At 47.1% G+C, this 12,208-nt stretch overlaps 1 non-coding gene across 1 annotated transcript; it reads right to left on the minus strand.

Moving 5' to 3' along the window:
• Positions 1–1,045: 1,045 nt before the first annotated feature.
• TRNAL-UAA (transfer RNA leucine (anticodon UAA)) lies at positions 1,046–1,129 on the minus strand. Its single transcript has one exon. It is a non-coding gene; the product is annotated as a tRNA-Leu (tRNA).
• Between the last annotated feature and the right edge of the window lie 11,079 nt (positions 1,130–12,208).

Here is a 12,208-nt window from a genome sequence, read left to right on the forward strand (position 1 = left end):
CCGTCATTGGTGCTAAGTCTATCTGGCTTACATAAAACGTTCATAGGCGAAATTAATCAGGATAGACTGGAAAGCAGTGAAGCAGAAACATATCACAGCCGAACTCGGACTGTTGATGTATGCTTCCAGCATACGCTCTCGGCAATCATCTTGCGATTTTTTTCATTGTTTCTGCATTCCAGGATCACGCATTGCTGTCCAGATGATATTACCACTAAACAATGGGCGCTAATAAAGGTATTTAAGTCTCTAGAACGACAATATACCGAGGTGCGAGGCCGCTCTGCTATGCATGAAGCGTGCGAATGCACTGCCCACTCGGTACTGGCAACAATGGGCCGGAGCAAGGAATCTGGTTAGAGAGTATGTTCCTCCTCTACTGCTTGATATGCATCCCCGATAGGAGTTATGTGTAGGCGGTCAAGTATAAGGCGACCATATCTGGCGCGGAGAGGTGGTGAAATTGGGCAATTTTATGTGCTTTGATGAGCTCTGCATGATTGTTGTAGACTACCACGTGGAGCAGTCGCTATACTGGGGTAGTCCTAGTGCCGCCTTACACGCGGTACGGATTACGCTGTCCACGGCTTCTACATCCTTCTGGCGTAGGTGGTACTAAGAGAAGGCATAAACAATGCGGCTAATTAGAAAAGCCTGGGTTATTCTACAACGGTCCTCCTCTTTCATGCCTTGGCGGCGAGTGGCAAAGCGCCGAATGAGGACGTCAATCTGATTGGCTGTAGTCCGGAGTCGTTTGATAGCCTCCGTGTTTTGGGTCTCATTCTGCACCATCATACCGAGGACACGGATGGTCGGGACGGAAGGTATGAGAATCTTATCCAGATGGAGCGCAATCGGTTCAGCTAAGACTTGGATGGGCCGGCGCACCCTCCTGTCTCTGATGATCAGTGATACTGATTTCGTGGACGAGCAAGAAAGATTGTTAGGTTTGTGACAAACGATATTTTGGCACCACAGAGAAAAGTAATAATGAAACGCCCCTGTCAATGCGAGTACGTATGAACAAGTAGAAAATAAAAATGAATGCCAGAAGTGGGGTTCGAACCCACGCCCTCTTTCGAGGACCAGAGCTTAAATCTGGCGCCTTAGACCACTCGGCCATCCTGGCTTGCTTTTAATCATCATGGTGTTTGTCATTTCACTAGGCCATCTTGACAGGAGCTTTCCGATGTTCCCGATCTCCCCCCCCCCCCCCATCATGCCACCGAAGTATTTTTCTTTTCATTGATGTCAAAGCATCGGAAGGGTGAAAACAGAAAAATAAAATTTGTTCCTGAGCTTAATTCACCCGACGGTGCCGACCTGTAAGTCGCCTGGCAGAGCTTTGCACCAAAGTCTTTTTTTTTTTTTGTAACATCAAGTGGCCGCATTCTCTGGTGAACCTTGAAACCTTCTCCACTGCTCAGTGGTGGCATGTGACCTTCACTTGTACTTCGGGACAATCAGGCCCATACCTAACGCCAATATTTTTATTGATGGTTCGTTAATTATTTCTCTTGCAGACTATTTTGTTATTACTTAGCGCTATCCGTACCCCTTTAACGCTTGGATCGAGGATGAAAGTGCGTTTATCCAACCTGTCACTTTCGTCTTCAAGTTCAGCCGACAGGCATTCCCCACTGGTGACGAGGAAAAGGAAAAAAAGAAATACAAGTCGCTCACCAAAGGGCACGTGCAACGCTCTGCATTCGAAACGCGCTACGCGGCGCACCACCAGCAGCGGCGGCGGAGGCGGCAGCAGCTGGTTTGTACCCAGGGCTAGCAGACCGAGCGAAACCGGGAGCAGCTGAGTCTTGCGAGTCCCTCCTCTTAGGCTAACACTCAGGTGTGTACAGAGAGGAAAGGCCATGCTGACGCGCACAGGCGACACGGTCCAGTTCAGAAACGTCGCCATGGCTGACGACGGGGCGAGCACATCCTACAGCAGCAGCACGAGCTCCTTGGACTCCGAGTCGGGATAAACTGGTGGCACGAAGCACTTCGTACGTGCACAGCGGCGGCCAAGCCTGCAGCGTCTCAGTCTACGGGAAATGGTGCATCTGGGCGAGATGCGCCGGGACGCCAAGAATGCTGCCCTCCAAGGAGATGCCCAAGGTGCTGTTGCTTTACGCCGGGCCCAGGCCCCCCAGCAGCTGGCACAAGTCGCTCAAGTACTGATCACTTCTTGGGTATAGCCGACGCACTTCTCGCTTAGACTGCTTAAGCTGGCTACGTTCTCCGTGCACTCGCGCACGGAAGGAGCGCTACTGAGGTGTTAATTTGTAGGACACTAAAGCTCTTGCGCTGGGTAATAAGCCGGATGAAGAAAAGCGTTCGTGTTGTATTGCAGGTACAGGACTGCCCACAATTAGTTTGGACTGGTTCACTGTCTTCAAAGCGTCATCGTGCCATTGCGTCTGAACCGACGGCAAAACGACGCCAAGTGGAAGTCATGCGAAACACCTCCTCGAGGTCCTGCTGTGCTTGGGTCATTTTGCTTCGATATGCGGCGATGTCGAACGCAATGCGACCTAGAAGACAGCGGCCGTGTTCAAACTAAATGTAGACAAAACTGTGCACTGCTCTCGTGATGAACAGAAGAGTTCTGGTGTAATTAGTACAAACTGCAAGTCACGCCATTTGCTCTGCTCTTATGTGCACTTTGCGGAGGTTTGACGCCTAATTCTACACGCGTTCAGTGGAGTCTTATATCACTGACCAGCGTGTAGCATTCAATAGCCACAGTTTGTGAAGGTTCTTATACAGGAAATTGTTCTGGTTTTTGGTTTTTCCTCATTGGCAGCGAGTGGTTATTCAGAGTCGACAGCCAAAAAGCAACGTAGTTCGTTGTCGCTGAAAAGCGTGCGTGACCAAAAAGAGGGTTGGCCAATGGCAAGCAGGCAACATAATGGAATGGAAAATATTATTGCGCAAAGTAAACCCAGATATATGGCAGTCACAGGAAGAAACCCTATTCTTTGACTACGAGAGAACACTAGCTCAAAAGAGCTCAATGCCGACTTCTCAGTCCTCAAACCGCGTCGCGAATTGTGCGCAGAAGCCATTTAGAATCAGGTAAGGAGATATATCGGAGCATTATGCCCTCCTAAAGGGTCCTTGGAAAATAATTCCTGAAATTCGCCGTATCAATTAGGTGTTCAAGGCGGCTGTTACGTGAATATTCCCAAATTTCTATTTCAGTATGTTTTATAGGGACACGGTTATTGGCAAGCAAAATTTTTCTTTTCCGCTTTTTTTCTTCTGGCTGGCTCTGCCCTGTCTCGATTTCTACGACGCTCTAAATTATACTCTTGTTCACTGACCTCGGACAGTGAAATGTCATTGTTGAAGTTATCTTGTTTTTCTTTGTTTCCCACTTTAATTTATTTTGTGTACAAGCTACACTCCCACTACTGGCATCTGTGACTGGCCGGGCTTCGCCGGCACATCACATGCCTCGTATGCAGTGAAGGCCTCACTTTCTAGAAAACGGGTCCGCAAGGCATGGTCTCGCCAGACGAGTGACAAATCCAGTCTGTCTTAAAAAAAACCCGGTTTATTTCGGACAAAATAAAAACGTCTTCGATAAAAGAAACAACAGCGAGTGTCACTGCGCTAGAAATATGCTATCAAGGAGCGCTACAATTGATCACCATGAATAAAACAGAATGGGGGTCAGGGCTTCACCGCGGCAAGACAGAAACACTGCGGTCGAATAGGGCGAGCGATAGGGCCAAAGCGCTAACGGCGGAGCAAGAAACATTGCTGCTCGCGTGGCAGCAACTCACTCAAAAATACGCCTATTCTATTACGGCAGGCACTGCTTCTCTCTTCCTGTGACCAGTCTTCATTTTGTTGTCCGTGCACATCTCGCTGGCCCATGACGCTCGCTGGCCGCTCCTTGCTGGCCTACCGCTGGGCAAAGGCCGCGAGCCGTGCTTCCGACGCGCTTATCTACACGTGTTTTCCCGCTATAACATGCCGCCCCTCGATGGGCACTTCGCTCATGCGCATTCGCGCTGCCCGAGCAAACACAATACAAATAGGAAAAAGTGGGCGCGGTTTGAAAACGCTAAAAGAGGCTGCTAGGCCCCACAGCAGTTATTTTAGCATCTGCTTTGCCGTAGGCTCGGAGTGACATTCCTCTGGCACCGGATTGTATCGCTGAATAGTCGTTTCGAAACCCATAAACGTATTAGTATTGTAAAATATAACCTCAGTTTTATAAGGTTAAGGGGGACAGCAAACCAACTTTGGAGCGTGACTAAGTGTTCGATGGATGTTGCTTATCAAGGTCCAATTTTACGGGCATGCGCTAATGATTAGTATGAGTGCACTGGCGAGCCACCCAAGACAGAGGACCAACACACAGCAGTTGTTGTTGCCCTGATCCGTCCCTATGATGCTTGCATTGAAGCCACAAAGCGGCATAAACTTCATAAACATGTTAAATGAACTCCTTAGTTCAGAAGCCCAGCGCGAACTTTGGGGGTCATGGTCATCATCATCATCATCATTAGCCTGTCTATACCCACTGCAGGACGAAGGCCTCTCTCATATTTCTCCAATTAACCCGGTTCTGTGCTCATGGTAGGGTCAGCCAAAAGCATGAATAATGCAGCCGCTCTTCATCATTATTTACAGTGATATATTCATAGCGATTAAATACTCAGATAGTCGAAGTGACTCCCGGAGCCCAACCAATATAGCCCCGCCGGGGTGGCGCAGCGGTTACGGCGCTCGACTACGGTGCCCAAGGGAGCGGGATTGCATCCCGGCCTCGGCGGCTGCGTTTCGTTGGAGGCGAAACGGTGTGGCGTCCATGTGCTGTGCGATGTCAGTGCACGTTAAAGAACCCCAGGTCGTCGGAATATGCGGCCTCGGCGGCTGCGTTTCGTTGGAGGCGAAACCTCGAATTTATGAAACTTGCATAAACTTAAATTCTACTAAGATACTTTGTTGGGCGAGTTGGTACTGTGGCTTTCTTGTTCCTTGTCCCTTGTCTTCGTGTTCGCGCTGTTTATATTAAATTCTACTGTTTTCCTCCTTATTTCCACATGCAGGGAAGCGGCTTTTTCAACAAAATCTTTCGTCAGGTCAACTGCCAGGCGTGGCCATGGACTAAATCCATACTCTTCACGCTGGCCGTGCTGTGCACCAGAGATGTTTAGGTCTAATGCACTGGATCCGGATGCGGCATCGGGACGTCCACCGCGCCAGCCTCCGACGGTCCCATGTGGACCAAGCCAATCTGCCATTTTTCTCCAGCTGTAACAAGGTGATATGCCATAAATATACAGCGAACATTGAAATGTCCATCAACCGATCGCAAGACCCCTGCACCAATTTCTATCGATTTGTGTGCGATGACTGGAAACAAAATCACCGCCTACTTTTTATTTCAAATGTTGTCGAAGACACAATGTACCACCAGGCTCTGAATTCCATCACGTCGGTTGCATGGAACCTGAGTTACCTCCATGTTGCACCGTCGCAAGCATCAAATGTACAAAAAAGGGCGGTCGCATTAGTAAAGTAATGCATGAAACTCAGAAAGCAGCCTTGGCAGCTTGAAGTGGTTTATGACCAAACATTACCTGTCGATCATTGCCTCAGACGTCATGCAAAGACCTGCTGGATATTTTGCGAGACCTCTGCGGGAAATATGACATCCACCTGTGGTTCCAAAATAGCTTAGACCTGTCACGTTACCGCAGCAGGACTGGGGAGCCCCTACTTAAGATCGGACGCAGTCCTAGTTTTCGAGTTTGGATGGCACTAATGCGCACTTTCGGCAATCAGCCGAGAAGAACGACACCATCCCTTTGGTACAAAAAGTACGTTCGTATCATGCTCCGCCTTTTTGACGCACTAGAATTGCATGCTGAATAGGTACTGGCGACGATTGAAGCAATGAATAGTCTGACTGGCAGTTCTGGGTCTCGCGATGTCCAATCCCGAACAAAAACTTTGCGGTTGCCAGCGCGAAACTTCACTTGACACTATAACTCCAGGCATTTCTTTCGGCCGGTGGGTACCGCTACTCAACCAGTATTTCATCTGGGCCAGGAGATCTCCGCCGAAACCATGGTTCAAGTCGATAACCTCGAGCTGTTTCGATCTTTCGTCTACCTCCTTGGTCTGAACACAGAGATGCGGGAGGCTATGACGCTCAGCTTGGGACTTCGATTGGTAACAGAGATAGGCTGAACAGCTGACCAAGAAATCGCCAATGCCACACTTGAACTAATGGGGCGCTCCCCGTCGGCTAACATTCGCCGCTGCCTGGTGCAAGTGGAGAGCGCCGTAGGCGTTGCTTGGCTCAGCTTGTTCTCTGGGAATCGTAGAGCCGAAGCTCTAGTTAAAGATCTGCAAGATGCCCTAGTTGGTGCCGTGATGCGCCACACCAGAACCTCATTCGATTTCAGGACGAGAGGCAACGGTGCCTACGTAGACGACGAAAGCGTTTTCGCCGACGCACTCCCGCAAACAACTTTCGGGCCCAGCTTCTTTGGCGGCTGGCTGAATTGGACGAATTCGGGCTGGCAGCTTCAGGAGCCACGCTTGAGCAACGTCCTAAAGCCAGGCTGTGCCATAAGCCAGTGATGGAGCCTACAGGGTGCAATACCGCCATCGGAAGAGTATTTCCTCTTTACCCTGTTTAACCCGGACCTGCCACTTGCGGCCATCTACGGTGGCGCAGGAAGGCTCATAGCGGACGAAGTCCTCAGGGGCCTCTTTTTCGAACTACTTGCAAGCGACAAGCGGTCATTGAGCCGCTACTACTACATCGGTCATACCAACGAAAGTGCCCTTGCGCAGCCCCTACTGGAGTGGTCCCCGCTCATTGTTGACACGAAAGCTCTTTTAGCCGCATTGAAGGCTTACAAGCTGGGCTTCTTGCGACACTCTAGGAGCCCGCATGCCAAGAAGCCAACTGTTGAGGAGGACAGGCTTTTCTTCATCGCATCCTGTTATGCGCTCTGTGCGAGCGACGACTACGTGGGCGAGCTCTATGGGGACGCCAGTCGCCGCTGCAACGTGTTTGTTGCGGCGCTGCCCGAGTTCACGGCGAGATTCCATTGTAACATCAACAAATGACCTCGACTGGCTTCGGATGCAGGTGAAGTTTATTGATGCAATGAACAGCATCTTTTATTTATGTCGCGTCAGGGTTATGCGTGTCACCTAAGTGCTTTCTTCCTGCTCTGTCTGCTGTGTATGTGCTTTGTCAGCTGCAATGTGTGAAATTTGTGTTGTCAGTTAAGAGCTTTTTATGTAATATTTTATTGCAAGGCTGGTTTGTTTTTAAGCGGGATCAATCAGCATTTCCTGTGTTTGTATCGAGGACATACATCCCAAGAGCACCATCACAGTGCAGTGCAGTGGGACGAAATCGGAGAGCTTTGTCTTGGAAAGATTCCCTCTTCCTTTTAATGTGCACTCTTTCCACTCAGTGTTTGGAACTGTTTTAGTACCGGGATTGTTTTTTTTTCAGCACCATACGCGGAGAAAGGTACTGAAATTTCAGCACAGTTTTTTTAACACCTGAAAGAATCCTAACTGGAAAATCGCTTGCCACAAAAGATTGTTTTTTTACCTGTGTGACTTTTCAAAGAATCTCAACTCCGTGGTGTCAGGCTCGACATTTCACATTACTGTCAGTGAATGCGAATGGTGATCTAGTTTTGTTGGATATCCTGCCAGCTCTATGGACTAAACGATACTCTTCATGGAGACTTCAAGAAGCCCTAGTGAAAAAGGCCATATGAGTCACAATAACCTCATACAAAGTTCTCATACTAAACTCATACAAATGTTATACAATCTCATATATTTCTCATACGTTGAAGGAGATTTGTTTGATATGATATGAGATTTGTACGAGTTCAGTATGAGTTTAGTATGAGAATATGTATGAGGTTATTGTGACTCATATAGATTTTTTCACTAGGGAGAGCGGCCATTCTTTCTAATGATGCTAGGAGTAAGCACTATGTAGACGTACATAAATGTATGACACCATCAGCTTCAACGATCCGGACTAGCGTCTTCTCTGTGAAGCATTGAGAAGCTATGCAGTCCATAACTTTCATGTTGTATGCCATTGCGATGCCCAGCGGATCCTAGTTAGAGAGCTTGTTTTGTTTGAGAAGCCAATAAAAAACTAAACGCTCGCAGACTGACTGAGACGAGAACTCAGAATAAAGTGTAAGAACAATGTACTGGAATTACACCTTTTTTTACATGGCACGAAAGTCTCAAAGTGGTCACGCGACGATGCATGTAAGGCGCGTCAGAAAATAGCCACCCCGTATTAAAGGGCGCACGCTGACTGATCCGCGGAGTTAGTAAAAACTTTAGTATTTTCCTGAATGTGTCGATTAATTGCTACCTGGTACGTTCGTAATAATGCCGCTGCTTGTCTTCGCAGATCGCAGCGGAAACAATATCTGAACTGTGTTCTCGGAGGTTTCTAATGTCTGCGAATACCTTGCATGTAGGTTTGTACCGGTACTCGTTTTCCACGATAAAAACGACTAGAAAGGTGCACCCCACCTCTGATCAAGCCTTAGTAGACAGATAAGTGATGCTTAATAGTGCCGTAGCCAAAACAAACATCTTGCAGGATGTGCGTAATTCCTTTCACGAGCGTGTAATAGGATCTCCCAAACGCATGCGCTTCGTGTCGACACTGCCGTTTGCTCAACGTGCTTTGCGAAGTGCTCGAGCCGAATGAGTCACAAACGTTTTCGAGGTGCTGAGAAGGACTTGTGGGCGATTTCTCTGCCCGAGGGATGCGCACGACAAACACACAGTGGGCCGTATGACAAACATCTTTAATCTCACAGGGATCGTCGAAGTCGGTGCTAGGTCGTCGTCCGGGTGGCTGCGGGTCGTTTCCGTGGAGAGCGCCAGGAGCGAAGCAGGAACGAGGAGGCAGGGACCAAGAGCGAGACGGCGGCGCGTGCCTTCTTTTATAGCCCCCTCGCGCGGGACCGGTTATCCCCGCGCGGCCTTCGAATGCGCGGCGCGCCACGAGCCCTACAGACTCTAAGCAATACGCTTATTTTTACAAGCAGGAAGGACAATATTTTATTCTGGGTTTATTTCTTATTATCTCTGGCCTTCTACCATTCGCAGTTGTAGATCGTGACGTCATGACTACAGAGCTTAGAGCAAATCGCAGTCGCCTGTTCTAGTATTAAAGGTGGGCTTGGAACAAGGGCCAAGAAATCAATGGAATGATTTCTGAAAAAATTACAAGATGGGGCCGTAAAGATAATGAAGGAGCTAATTAATAGCTCAAAACTGACACATATGTTCCGACCCTTCAAGCGAATGGCGAAAGCTGCGCCCCATAATTTGCAAAAATGTGTTTACCTGACACGAATAGCTCACTAGCTGCTTTCTCATCTAACAAAGGTGTATCGACGAGCATTTGACGCCAAAACTCAACAAAAACAACACTAAGAAAACCGCGCGCTCGTCATGCTAAAGAAACTTAGGAAGCACGTGCGAAGAACAGATACAAGTTGTGTCAGTTTAACTCGCGGTATTGATTCCCTGAAGCCGGCCTATTTATTGAGTTGACGGTGTACAGAATAGAGGACGATGCACGTTCACTTGGTGCCCTCTATTGATACCTATTAAAACAAAGGGTGTTTGAGCGGTGGGTAAAAAAAACTTTCTTTTCGCTTCGTTGTTCTGAATCGCCCAAAACACAGGATATCATTCCTCATAAATATGACGCCGCATTTGCAGCGTCGCATGATATGGAGGGCTGAGCTCATTGCAAATTCCTATTTTGTTCTTATTTCTCTTTCTTTTGCGTTTCTCAGGCTAAGAGAGTAAGAATGAATGACAAAAAAATCGACGATGTGATTTCCGACAAAAAAAGGAGAGAGGAAAAGCAAAGAATGGTAACTACAAGGCTCCCAAACGAACTTACTTCGTCCTAAATGCTTACTGCGAGCAATATTTTAGGAAAATGCAGCGTTAGCTCAAAAAAGCTAAAACCCCGCCTAGCACGAAGCGTGATAATCCGTCATTCAGGGACATAACGGAAGATGTAAAAAAGATATTTCACGTGCTTCTTCCTTTCTTTCGTCGTCATTCATTCAGTTTGAAACAATGATCCCAAAAGCGCCGCAAGAAGCCTCTTTTTCAAATGCAGTCCAGGAGCGGCATATCGCAATGTCCTTCTCACTCTTTGTTGACAGGCGCATCTATACAGCTTACGAGCATGTCACAAGTGGAGTTGAATCTCGCGTCGCTGTCCTTCCTACTATATATAATCACAGAAATGTCAATTCTGCAACTTTCGAATTGACTAATGCGCTCAGAAGCTCTTGCAAAGCGCATTATGCTTCTTTGACCCCATTCTTTTCTTCCCTGTCTCATATGACGACAGAGCTCTACACTAATCACTTAGCATGATATGCAACTCTTTGATAACAGCGATTCGCGCATGGGTGTTTTACATGCCTACTTTTCTTAATTATTTTCTGTATATTCTTGTAATTTTACATTTTTGTACCTACTGGTCGCTTTTGCTGTAGTGTAAATTTGCATATTATGCAGCACAGTATTGTGTTGCAGGCTGTATGTGCATACAGGCTGATTAAGTCCGATTGCCTGCTTTATTTGCATCTTGTGAAGCGTTCTTTCTGCTGTGTAACATTTCCTTTTATGCTGTATGCCCCACGTATACCTAAGGTATTTTTTAAGTCTAGCAGTAACTTTGAAAAAAAAAATAGATAAAAGTTTCTTGTCATTGCTGGTTCTTTTAGTGCTGTGCGAAATTCGGCACAACTTACAATAGGTTCATTTATTGACCCCCGGCACCGCAATGCAAACTCCTGATTCTTTTTTCTGGTACATAAATAACGAAATGAACGCTGGGAGTTGGGTGACTTCTTGAATGATAAAGCTTTATTAACCAATACAGATTTTCAGTAACAGACTCCTTCTATATCAAGAAGTCACTGAAATTACGTTATGCTATCAGCAGTCACAGTACCAGCCTTATTGCCGTTTAGTAGCACTTGCCCAACGGTACATTTTAGTATTTTTTTCTTTCCACAAGCCAATTTATTTCAGCGCTGACATTTTAGGACGAGAAGTGTTCATAACAACCACAAAAAAAAATCAACGTGAACCATAGAAACTAAGTTAGGAAGGTAGAGAGGTATAGCGAAATGAAGCATCAATTGATATGTGTAAAGGGTACGGCGGTTACAAACGGGGGCAAACGGAAGGTCGTGATGACTTCGCACTCAAAAGTAGCAAAATAAAGCATCAATTGATATGTGTGAAGGGTAAGGCGGTTACAAACAGGGACAAGTGGAAAGTCATGATGACTACGCGCTTACAAGCAGCGAAATGAAGCATCAATATTTATGTGTAAAGGGTAAGGCGGTTACAAATGGGGGCAACCGGAAGGTCGGGATGACTGCGCGCTCACAAGTAATGAAATGAAGCATCTTCTGATACGTGCAAAGGTTAAGGGAGGTTACAAACGGAGGCAAATGAAAAGTCATGACCACGGCGCCATCACAAGTAGCAAAATAAAGCATCAATTGATACGTGTAAAGGGTAAGGCGGTTACAAACGGAGGCAAATGGAAGGTCGTGATGACTGCGCGCTCACAAGTAGCGAAATAAAGCATTAGTTGATGTGTTTAAAGGATAAGGCGGTTACAAACAGGGCAAACAGAAGGTCGGGATGACAGTGCATTCACAAGTAGCAAAATGAAGCATCAATTGATATGTGTAAAGGGTAAGGCATTTACAAACGGGGGCAAACGGAAGGCCATGATGACTTTGAGCTCACAAGTAGCGAAATGAAGCGTCAGTTGATATGTGTAATGGGTAAGGCGTTTACAAAAAGGGGCAAACGGAAGGTCGTGATTACTGTGCTTCCAAGTAGCGAAGCGAAGCATCAATTGATATGTGTAAAGGGCAATGCGGTAATAAACGGGGACAACGGATGGTCGTGATGACTGTGCGCTTTCAAATAAAGAAATGAAGCATCAATGGGTATGCGTAAAGGATAAGTTGCTTTCAAGCGGAGGCAAGTGAAACGTCGTGATGACTGCGCGCTCACAAGTAGTGACATGAAGTATCAGTTGATATGTGTAAGGGTAAGGCAGTTACAAACGAGAGCAAACGGGAGGTCTGATGACTGCTCGCTCACAAGTAGCGAA

Source organism: Amblyomma maculatum, chromosome 7, assembly GCF_055883805.1.
Source record: "Amblyomma maculatum isolate TAMU_Amacu chromosome 7, ASM5588380v1, whole genome shotgun sequence".
Taxonomy (NCBI): Eukaryota; Metazoa; Arthropoda; class Arachnida; order Ixodida; family Ixodidae; genus Amblyomma; species Amblyomma maculatum.